The sequence below is a fragment of the Mustela lutreola genome, chromosome 1 (genome assembly GCF_030435805.1).
Source record: "Mustela lutreola isolate mMusLut2 chromosome 1, mMusLut2.pri, whole genome shotgun sequence".
NCBI lineage: Eukaryota > Metazoa > Chordata > Mammalia > Carnivora > Mustelidae > Mustela > Mustela lutreola.
In genome coordinates this window covers 22,051,037-22,063,342 of record NC_081290.1, presented here as the reverse complement: position 1 = coordinate 22,063,342, position 12,306 = coordinate 22,051,037, and the positions used below count along the sequence as shown (strand labels likewise).

General features: G+C 37.1%; 1 pseudogene; it reads right to left on the bottom strand.

Annotated features, from left to right (window-relative positions):
• Positions 1-9,826: 9,826 nt before the first annotated feature.
• On the bottom strand, positions 9,827-10,875 carry LOC131819172 (bifunctional methylenetetrahydrofolate dehydrogenase/cyclohydrolase, mitochondrial-like; annotated as a pseudogene).
• Positions 10,876-12,306: the final 1,431 nt, after the last annotated feature.

Genomic DNA, 12,306 nt, shown 5'->3' with positions numbered 1-12,306 from the left:
GTGTAGGATGGAAAATGGTTATGGAGCATTGTGATTTTTGTTACTTATTATTTCTCACAGGATACATTTTTGGAGCTGAATATTTCTTGTTGTTACTTACTAGGTTATTAACAGAGAAGTCAATTTGTTTCCTTCCTTCCTTCCTTCCTTCTTTTCCTCTCTCTTTCCTTTCTTTCTTTCTTTTAAATGATTCCTGAAATATTGCTTATATGTATGAAAAGATAGCACAGTTTTCCATTTTCCCATTAGTGGAGATTTTTCTCATTCATGCAGTTTATTTGATTGTTCAGTCTCTGGAGAAGGATCCAACTCTACCAAGTTTTCCTTTGGATCTTCATTTTGTTTGTAGGCAGCAACATTAAACTTTTAAGGGGGCAGTCAAGTACAAGGGAAACAGTGAAATGGGAGAGCAGTGTTGTATTTGTGGGACTTTGTAGAGGTGATTCAAGCATGTCCCTGGGGATCTACTGAAGAATGGCATACACTGATATGGCAGGAGCTATGGGTTTACAGAGGCCAGAGTCAAAGCTTATTTGCTGCTGAATTCTGACTTCCCTCAGTCCTCAGTTTAGAGCTGCTGGCTCTCCATGTTGAATCTCTGGTAGGTTTAAACCCTGGTTACCCATATATATCACCAAATAAGCTTGACAATGTTAATACCAAAACATTTGTATCATACTTTTAGAATTTTTTAAAAAACATCTCCCTATTTTATCTCATTATTTATTATGACAGCTTTGTAAAGTTAGTACTATAAGACTGTTATCTCTTTTGGACTATTATGAAACTTGGATTTAAGGAAATTAAGGGTGTCTCCTATAGACTAGGTCTTCCTTAAGTAGTTTGGTTCTTCACAATATGGGTCCAGGGAATTTCTGATTTTATTAATGTCTCTGACATAAATAGCAGTTATATCCATATGTTCAGAGAATAAGGGAGAGCATGCAAAACATGTACATGATCCTTCTATGGCTTGAGTTCTCATACAATACTCATAAAATGGGATTTAGTAGGAGAGTTCAGTCATGGATAGGTTCTCCTCCATCCATTTGTCATATGATTAATTTTGAATTACTTCAGTCTGTGGTTTCAGAAAAAACTTGAAGATATTATTTGAGCTTAGCTCTTATAGCATCCCAGGCCAAGAGAATCTTTAGAACCATAAGCTTGTCAAATTAGGTGCTGTTAGGATTTAAGACTGTCCAGAACCTGGATTACGATAGTATTGGCTATGGTAGGTGATTGATAAATATTTATTGAACAGTTGCATGGTTCTAGGTATAATTCGTTATTATTTGTTATTACACTATAGCAAGAATAAGAACTTTTTTATTTTTATAATGCCATTAGCACAATAGTGAGATTTACAGATTCATAGTTTTACTCCAGTAATTGGGATATGATCTGTAACTACAGCCCTTCTGATTTGTCCTGAAATCTTAGAATAAACAGAGGCTTGTGTTAATGGCAAAAACTGCAGGTATGATATTTCCTTTATTGGTAGGTTAACCACAACAATAAATCATTAAAAATAATAACAAAAAAAGAATGAAAATTGCTACTCAAATCATTTTTGCTTTCTCCATTTTGTGGAAATGTCACAGTTGATCTTCTTTTCACTCAGCCACTGGGTCTTAAGAACTGTAGATGGCAATCCAACCACAAAAATGATCGGGTTTGCTAAATTTAGTCATGGATTTTGCTTTTCATAGTGGCACAAAATTATGTTGCTCTAGGAGAGCAGCATATCAGGAAAAAGAATCATAAAAACAAAAGCAAATTTCAAAGAAATAGAAAACAAGATAATTTTTTTACAGTCTTTCTTTATAAGTTCCACTACATGTAAGTTTACAAAATGCAATTTTGGGCTCATGAGTTAATCAAGAAATACTGTGAAGGCATTTCAAAGTATGGGTAGTAAAAAAATCTCAGTTACCATGGAAACAAGACACTATACATGAGAACAGACCACATCATATAGATTTAATTACAATGAAATGATAAATGGATAAAGGCAATTTTTTAGCCTATTTGGGGCTAAAGTCCATTGAAAGTCCTGTTTCCAAGGAAACTTATGTCTAAAAACAGTAATAAGAAAAATTATGGAATAAGATAAACTACATTTGAAAAAGATTTTGAAAAGATTACAGCAGCCTCATCAATTAAGAAGAACATTTCTAATTTTAAAAGAATCACATTAAGATGAACTTCGATTTCTTATGAAAATCATGAACTACCCATAGTGACAGTAGCACATGTACTTTCTACACAGAATAGTAAAATACTTGCTTGATTGAAAAGTGTTCATGAATCTGATTTTTTGAATACAATTAGAATGGCATATTTAGACATGTTTTTATTTTGAAGTGAGTTTTGCTATGATTTGAGAGATCAAAGCATGGCTAGGAAACACAGCATGATCATGTCAGTGGATCATTTTGATTCCAAATGTTGTGTCCTATTACCAAATTTGCTGCTGATTTATGCATGTGTTTTTGGGCTGAGCCAACAAGAAATAGACCATCTGGAGGGCCCTTTTGATATAAAAATGAGAGTACAAAATATTCACTATCCAATGTAGTCTCTCTGAGAAGTGGATTTAAGTCTAGGTGGCCCACAGAGTCCTTCAAAGCACAGTTATATTCCAAATTTTAGGTCATGAGCAGTAAGTGTGTTAGCAGGGGGGATTAGAGTGGTAGTGAACATTTATTATAGGGCCTGGAATTTATTAAAGGAGCACAAGCCTGCCTCCATCTCTCCCATTATGGGATATGAATACACACAAAGCTAGAGTAGGATGAGGGATAAGAAAAACAAGTCTGTGATATAATGAGCACCATGTCTTTTAAACTCTCATATTTTTCTCTCTCTCTTACACTATGTTCTGGATGATTCCTGCAGAGCTCTCTTCTATTCAGGGATTCTCTTCTCAGGAGAATCTTGTTTATCTTAGCTATTGATTTTTTTTTTTTTAATTTCAATGACTATAATTTAGATTTCAAGAAATTTGTTTTCCACATCCACCTTTTTTTTTAAAAAAAAGATTTATTTATTTGAGAGAGAGAGAGAGGGAGGGAGGAGGGAGGAGCAGAGAGAGGGGAGAGACTTTCAAGCAAAGTCCATGAAGAGCACAGAGCCCCACATGGGACTCGATCTCATAACCCATGGGATCATGACCTGAGCCAGAATCTCGAGGGATCTGCTTAACTGACTGAGCCACCCAGGAGCTCCCCTGCCCAGCATCCACCTTTAATAATATTCTTTCTTTAGGGTTTTGTTTCTTTTTCTCCCTCATTGGATATTATAAAATGACAATTATATTATTTTTAAATCTTTCTTTATTCCTGTTATTAATGATTCTTCAGCTTCTGTTGACTACTCAGGCAATATGTTTTCTTAAATGCTTTATAGTTTGAGTCAGCTTATTATTTTTTTGTTTTTGAAGACAAAAAAGAATGAATATAATAAAACAGGAGAGAATAAGCTACATTCAGAAACTGAGAAGGGTATCTAAACATGTTGGAGAGCTAGGCACGTTGATCCTGGAGCAGAATGAACTGTGGCAGAATAGTCTGGGCTGGGCTAGTGATACTACCCAAATGAAGAAACCAGTAAGAACTGATGCCCAGACTGAATTCTTTACATACCTGAAATTGCCCAATTTGATGTTTCTGACTATACATAAACTAGAAAATATTACCTTAGAAAAAGACACCTGTAAGTTCTGATGACTTATAAAGAGAAATACAGAAGGGTCAGGAATCGTTTTGAAAACAAAAACTGTAAAAAAGAGCACCTTATACTTTCAGGGGTGGCAGCGAAAGCAGGGACCTGGCATCGGGGGAGCTACTGTGATGTGATAGACACTATCTCTTTGAAGGAAAGAAAATGAGAGATTAGCCATTTAAAAGTAATTGAGGATAAACAAAATGTAGTGTATACATTCAACAGAACATTATTTTGGCCTTAAAAAGAAATGAAATTCTGACACTTGCCACAACTTTGATGGAGATTGAAGATATTATGCTAAGTGAACTGAGCCAGACATGAGAAAACAATATCGCATTGTTGTAATGATACAATGTACCTAGACTAGTCAAATTCACACAGACAGAAAGTTGACCATTGGTTACCTGGAGCAGGGGGAGAAGGGACTGGGGAATTATCGTTTAATAGGTCCAGCAGTTCAGTGTGGGGTGATGAAAAAGTTCTGTGGAAGAATTGTGGTGACAGTTGCACAACAGTGTGAATGTACTTGATGCCACTGAATTGCACACTTACAAGTGGTAAAAATGGTAAATTTTATGTGTATTTTACCACAATAAAAATAAATACATTTTTTAAAAAGGAAAGTAATTGAAATCTGCGTTCTATGAGGACCAGTACCATGTCTTACTCAGCCTAGCACCTTACATTTAGGAGATGCTCCAGAATGTTTGTTGAGTAAATAGACAATTATTGATTGCTTGCTATAAACATACTAGTTGTATAGAGGTTAATATATGTGTCACTTGGAGAATTAAAGTAAGTAGAAAATTCAGTATTTTAAATTGCCACTCTTAAAATTTAACACTAATATTTCTTTTCTTGATGGAACTATATATTGTTCAGGTTTCTTTCTTTCTTTTTTTTTGATCCATGGAAATGACCCTATTGATTATAGCTACTTTTTTTTTAAAAGATTTTATTTATTTATTTGACAGATACCACAAGTAGGCAGAGAGGCAGGCAGAGAGAGAGAGAGGAGGAAGCAGGCTCCCTGCTGAGCAGAGAGCCCGATCTGGGGCTCCATCCCAGGACCCTGGGATCATGACCTGAGCCGAAGGCAGAGGCTTTAACCCACTGAGCCACCCCGGCGCTCTTATAGCTACTTCTGATATAGTCCTATATATTCACTCACTTTGGAGATGTTTTTATGTTAGTTTTTTAGCTCTGCGTCTCCCTGCAAGTCATAAACAAATTTGGATATTACATTTTTGCTAGATGTCAGCTGGGAAATCTTATCTCTTGAGGAAGACATCTTCCATCCAAGGCTCAGGGTCGATGGCTTATAATAATGCCATATTGTTAGTAGGTGGAACTTTGCCAAGGGGATTTTCCCGACTTCTGACTTTATTCAGAGGCTTTAATACCAGTATTCTGTCAGAGTATTAGTATCTCAGACCCCAGTGATGTCATTATACCCACCTGATCTCAATATTCTGTTACTACTGTGTATTCCCTTCTCATTTCTGGGCCTCAGAATAACATTTCTTGCTTTGAATCTTTACTATTAATTTTAATTAAAAACTGTGTATGTTTCTTAATCTAGCATTTTTATGTTTTTGTGGTAATAGAAGGTGTTGGTTTCCTGTGTCAGTTTAGCTGAGCATTTTGATTAGAAGTTCCAATTTAACCTTCCTAAACCTCAGTTTCCTTATCTGTAGTACTGGAATAAAGATAGCGTCTATATCATAAAGTTGAGAAAATTAAATGAGATAATGGATGTAATATTTATTTACTGGACACATAGTAATTGCTCAGTGCACACTACTTTCATGTAAATCAGCTGCTGCATTGCCTGCCAAATTCTAGATACTCAATAATTTATTGCTTTAATCTGTAATTATGGTTATTTGTATATATCCTCATTTCAGATCCATTCACAATTGGGAACCATATCAAGAATTTAAAAGTCCCAGCTAATAGTGCCAGAACTATTCAGATATCTCTATAATCTGCAAAACAGTTGTTTGGAGAGTCGACTCTCAAGTGGTCAGCTAACCTGACACATGCACTTTGACTAGGACAGTGGTTCTCAATTGTGTATGATTTTGCTTCCAAAGATATGTGGCAATGTCTGGTTATATTTTTGATAAGTCATGACTTGTTGGGTGAGATCTTACTGGCATCCAGTAGAAACCATAGATACTGCTAAACATTCAATAATGAACAGGGCAGCTTTCTGCAACAAAAGATTACCTGGCCCAAAATTTCAGTAGTGAGATTAGATTAGATTGAGAAGCCCTGAATGAGATTATTACACCTCTTCATGTTTCAAAATGAGATTTAAAAAATTTTTTATTTAAATTCAATTTAGTTAACATACAGTGTTTTATTAATTTTAGGGGTAGTATTTTGTGACTTATCAGTTTCTTATAACACCCAGTGCTCATTCTATTGAGTGCCCTCCTTAATGCCCATCACCTGGTTACTCCTTCCTCCCATCCACTTCCTCTCTAACAGCCCTCAGTTTGTTTTCTAGAATTTACAGTCTCTTATGGTTTGTCTCCCTCTCTGTTTTTATCTTATTTTATATTTCCTTTCCTCCCCCTTTGCTCATCTGTTTTGTTTCTTAAATTGCACATATGAGTGAAATCATGTTATTTGTCTTTCTCTGACTTATTTTTATTAGCATAATACTCTCTAGTTCTATGCACATCATTGCAAATGGCAAGATTTCATTCTTTTGATGGCTGCATAGTATTCCATTATATATATAACAGATCTCTGTTTTTATCCTTTGGATAAATATCTAGTAGTGCAATTGTTGGGTCATAGGTATTTTTAGTTTTAAAATTTTGAGGAGCCTCCACACTGTTTTCCGGAGTGGTCGTATCACTTTGCCTTCCCACCAATAGTGTAGGAGGGTTAGGAGGGTTCCTCTTTCTCTGCATCCTTGCCAATGTCTGTTGTTTCCTGTGTTGTTAATTTTAGGCATTCTGACCAGTATCAGTTTATTTTTAAACTATTTACCTCCAACAAGTATTGTAACTTGTATTCTTCACTGAGTTAATAGTAGGATGTTGATTGTCAATTGGTGACCAAGATCTGATTTCAAGGGAATGTTTCATATAACCCAGGACTTCCTTGGCAATACAGGGTGAGGACCAGTTACCAAATTCACATATCTGTGTAGCAAAGAACAAAAAGGAAAATATTAACAAAAACAACACAATAACAGTATTAGTAATGCAACAACAACAACTCACAGAGAGACACCTGGATGTACACATAAACACTAGCCACACGTACAAAAGGCAGTGGGTGAGTCTTCAGGGAAAATGCAAAATTAGCTAGGGTTGTATGTATTTATGTATTTTAAAGATTTATTTTTATTTATTTTGAGGGGTAGCAGAGAGAGTCTTAAGCAGATTCTGTGCTGAATGCAGAACCTGATGCAGGGCTCCATCTCACAACCCTGAGATCACAACCTGAGCTGAAACCAAGAGTCAGATGCATAATCAACTGTGCCATCTAGGCGTCCCAGGATTTCTTTAGATCCTAGAGAAGATAACATCTAACATTCCTCCTGCTAAAATTTCTGGAGTTGTTACGAATATAAAATTGAACTCCTCCAGGATCTATCTATTTTTCTTACCTCTCTGAAGTCTCTTTGTTTTAAAATCTTTTCAGTGTATTTTAATTTTCTGTTTCTGTGTCCTTTTCCTTTTCTAGATGTTGTTGAGGGCAAGTATATTGCCTCGTTTATGTATATACAGCATCAAGCATGGAACTCAATATTTGGAAGACAATAAATGTATAAGTTTAAGAATGAATGAGTGAATGACTAAAACCAGTGCGTAGGTTTACCATCATATCTAGTGATATTTAGATCTATACACCCTGAGTAGCCAAAGCATTGGAGAATTCAGTGAGTAGCTATAAAGTGGAAGTGAAAAATGTAAGGACAAAGGGAAACCCAGCCTCAAATGACATGCCAGAACTGCGCAGGGCTGGAAAACAGCGTCAACAAACCAAAAAACTTGATTACAACAATCCAAGATGAAATTTGAACAAAGACGGAAGTAATTTGTGTTGTCTTGGAATCAGGCAAACATCACTAGTCTCTGCAAATAGCAATGGCAGTCCCAAAGCCAAGAACATACTTTGCTTGTGTGTATGTTGGTGGTGTCTCAAGTTTATGACTGTGCGAGCCAACCAGTTAGGCTTTTCTTGGGAGAGGTTAGCACAGCATCCAGCATATTATACTTTCCACAAATTAGACATATTCAAATAACAGCATCAAATCTCTAATGAACCAATCCTTTATTGCGTCTGCTTGTATTCTCGGTTTAGGAAAAGCTGTAACATCAACCCAGATCTAGAGAAATATACATCTTAGGTGAAAAGTTTATGTTTGAATAATTTTCAATCTTTTTCAATCCATAATTTCTAAAATCCTGTTGTTTTGTGCTCTCTTTAATGACAACCATTTAATCTAGTTTCACTTAAGACGCTGCCACATCTTCATCTGGGAATCCTTTCCTCATTTTATAGATTGAGGAAACTGAGTCTTTGAAAGATGAAGCAATTTGCCCAAATAGTAAATGGTAGAGCCGGTAGTCCAAAGCCAGGACTTTTTGGTTCAGTGTCTTGATCTTATCTCCTCATGACCAATTTATAGCACATTTTCAGCCCTTTGACAAAGTATGGGCACTTTGCATTTTCCATTTTTAGTTATTCACCATAAAATATATTTGGATGTAAAAATCTGTTTTAAATTAGTTATTTAGAAATTTCTTCATGCCATACAACACTGTACTAGGTATTGCATAATGTGAAAGAAAATGGTATCTTTCTTTAAAAAAAAAAATTTATTTATTTATTTATTTATTTATTTGACAGATAGAGATCATAAGTAGGCAGAGAAGCAGATAGAGAGGAGGAAACAGGCTCCCTGCTGAGCAGAGAGCCCGATGCGGGGCTCGATCCCAGGACCCTGGGATCATGACCCATGCTGAAGGCAGAAGCTTTAACCCACTGAGCCACCCAGCCACCCCTGAAAATGGTATCTTTCTTATGAAATAGTTTTATTCCTTTCATAGTTTTATTCCTTTCATATATATTAAATATATATATAAATATATTTCATTTGATAATCAACTTAAAGCTTCCCTTAAAAATCTTTCATTTTAAAATTTCAAGTAAGAGCTAGATATCTTCTTGCAACAGATTCAAACAACACAGAAACCTCAAAACCCTTCCCCATCTTTAGGTTCATCTCCAGATGTAGCCAGCTGAGCTAGTCATTATCTGGAGTCCTCAGCAGTAAGTGTGCCTTCCTTTACTCTGTGATGCTGCGGCTGGGGCAGCTGGGACTGTGCCTCTGCCAGTGACATTTCCCAGACTGCTTTACCAGATGGCTTCCTGGAAGGTTTTTATCAATGGGGTGTGGGAAGAGGGAGAAGGCACTTCTCAGTTTTTTCCCATTTCATTCAGGATTAGTCCCAACAGTGGTAATTTGCCCCAGTCTCCATGTTCTTTTGGCAGTTCCAGAACCAGCCTCAGGGATGCCTCAAGTACAGATGAAACAGATGGGATCCTTGCAAATGTCTGAACTCACTCCTCCAGGCCCCTCCTTTATGAATCTGGATTCTTATAACCTCATCTCCCTTTTGTTGCCCAGGCCTAGGATATGGTAGCTCTTTCCTGCAGTTATTACTTCTGGGTTTCCTTTAGTGTTTCCTCTGCATTCTCTTAGCCTTCTAACTCCTGTGTTAAATAACTCTGGTGTTTGTAATGTAATAAATTAGTTTTCTGTTTTGCTGACTGGACTCAGAAAAATATACCACTATGGTAAGATTGATCTATATCCCTACAGATGTTTTTCTTTTCACTTTGATTCTCAGTTTAATGTTTTATTACTTTTATTAGTGATTATTTTCATCAAAAAGAATGTGAAGGGTGATAGTATAAAGAGGTAGTAGTGAGTACAAACCTAGCTATGACAGAGAGGAGAGTACTACCACTGACAGATGTAGGCTTTTAGAAGAAAATCTACTGGCCTGTTCTGCCTCTTGAACTTACTTGGAGAGCTGTTCATGACAGACAGAAGGTACAATAGTTAGTTAGTTGCTACTCCACACTCCTTACGCTCCAATACTTCCCGCTCTTCAAGCTTCAGTGCCTTTTTTGCTGCGGTACTTATTTTTCATTAGCACTGCCACTGCCATGGGACCTACACCCCCAGGGACTGGAGAGATGTCACCAGCCTTCTTTCTGCCTCTTTCAAAATCCACATCTCCAACCAACTTGGTTTAGCAGTTATCGGATCTTGAACTCTATTCCCACATGGACGACTGCTGCTCCCTCCTTGATCATATCTGCTGTGATCAGATCTGTACTGTCTGCAGCAGAGACCACAATGTCTGCAAAAGAATTGTGTGTTTCTTTAGTTGCTCTTCGGGAGTATGTATCAATGAGATATTATAAGAGTGGCATCACCTCTAGGGCATTCATGTTCCCCATCTGTGTGTAGTAGCATTGCAACGGGCATTCCAACATTTTTTGACTTCCCAGCCACAACCACATTCTTCCGTAGGGTTGGAGTGCTAGTTCATTTAATTATTTTCCAGACACTCCGTGGGGTAGCCGATAATATGGAATACTGGTCCAAACACATTTGCCCTACATTAATTACATGAAAGCCACCAACATCCTTGTCTGGAGAAACAGCATTGCAGATCTTTCTCTCTTCACTGTGCTCTGGAAGAGGCAGCTGAACAAGGAGGCCAACTGCATTACCATCATTATTTAGATTATTGATTAAATTCAACAGTTCTTCCTCAGAAATTGAAGCTGGTTTCACAATTGTCTCACTGTCAATTCCCACTTCTGCAGCTGCCTTGGTTTTGTAGAGGACATAGGAGTGACCTACAGGCTTCTCATCAACCAGAACCACACTCCGGTGTGGTTGCTTGTCACCTGATGCCACACATTCTTCCACCTCCTGCTGCATTTCCTGCTTGATCTGCCAGGCAAGTTTCCTTCCAAAAGTGACAACAGCTTCATTTTCAACTACCAAGAGGTGGAAGGGGTGATGGCAGATGGGCAGTTCTGTGTGGTCCAGAGCACCTGGGTGGCCAATATGGGCACGAGGGAAGCAGCAGCCATCACCCACGCTGATGTCCGTGTCAGGCTAAATATATAATTTTACTCATGTTGTTAATCTGTTAACTACCCAAAGCACGCTGAACATTTCGCTGGTATCTATGCCTATAGTTTATTTTAACTTTCCGTGTTGAGATGCTTTATGTAAACATTATAAATTTAAAATAGTTTTGACATCAGCACTCTTTTTACAGTTTCAACCTTACATTTATAGCATGCGTGAGTTTATATGCTGAGACTAATGGGTCCTATTTCAAACATTAAAAAATTTTACTTTAGCTTTATCAGTAGGGCATTGCCTAGTAGGTTCTTAAATGTTGACTAATGGCTCGGTGAGAGTAGCTTCGGATGTGGGAGGTTCAGAGTATTGTGTTAAAGGGCAGTTGCTGAGATCAAGGCTAACCAATGTAGCTTCTGGAGTGTTTATATCATCCATATCCTATAAAGCTGGTTTTGGAGAAGTGAAACATTAGACATTTTAATCAATATTTCTTAGAGTAAATCTCTGAAGAGATGACAGCAAACGAGAACCCATCTTCTGGCCAAAGTGAAAGGAAAGTGAATCATTTTTTTCAAAGTAAGTAATGTGTGAAAAATGCTTTTCAACTATAAAGTGGTGCACAGTTGCTTACTCTTGAAATCACTATGATTGTTATTAGAGCTTGTTTGAAAGTCAATTGCTAATCTCAGCTCAGCCAAACTACCACGTCTATCATAATTGTTCCATGACTCAAGACAAACAAATTCCATATGCCATTTGTAATGGACTTTATTATTAGCTATTGTTTCTAGCCAACAGATCACTTTTTCTCTTATCCCTCTGCGCCCCCCCCCTTCCATTTAAAAGCCCATGTCTGTATGTCCATATTAACTTAGGCCTGGCCAAGCTTAATTCTCCATTTTTTGGGTCGGAATAATAGGTTTGGGAGATCCAAGCGGAGTCAGTCATAATCCTTCCCTGGGATGTACATATGGGTGTTGGAGAGAAACATTTCTCTTTTCTATGGATTTTTGAGGTGGCTTTTTGATGGGCCAACTTCCTTGGATGCATTGAGGAAACCCATGGGTAAATTTGTAATATGATAAAATTAGAATAAAGCACAGAGAAAATAAAACCTGAGAGATGGGGCAGGTGAGAGAGAGAACTAATAACATAATTTGCGTTACTTGATCCAATTGTGTCTGAATCTAGTAACTTCTGAATTAATCAGTTTCATAGATTAATTCATCCTTTTTCTGCTTAAACTATTTTTAGTTAGTGTTCCTTCCCTTGCCCTGAAAGTCTGACAAATATACCAGTCTAGGATATTTCAGCTACCAATCCCAGTGAGCTCATTTTTTTTCCTTAGTCCTTTCTTCATTTTCTAATTACATGATCACTTGGTGGTTAAGTATGACACTGAACTAGATTACCTGAGCTTGAATCTTGGCTCT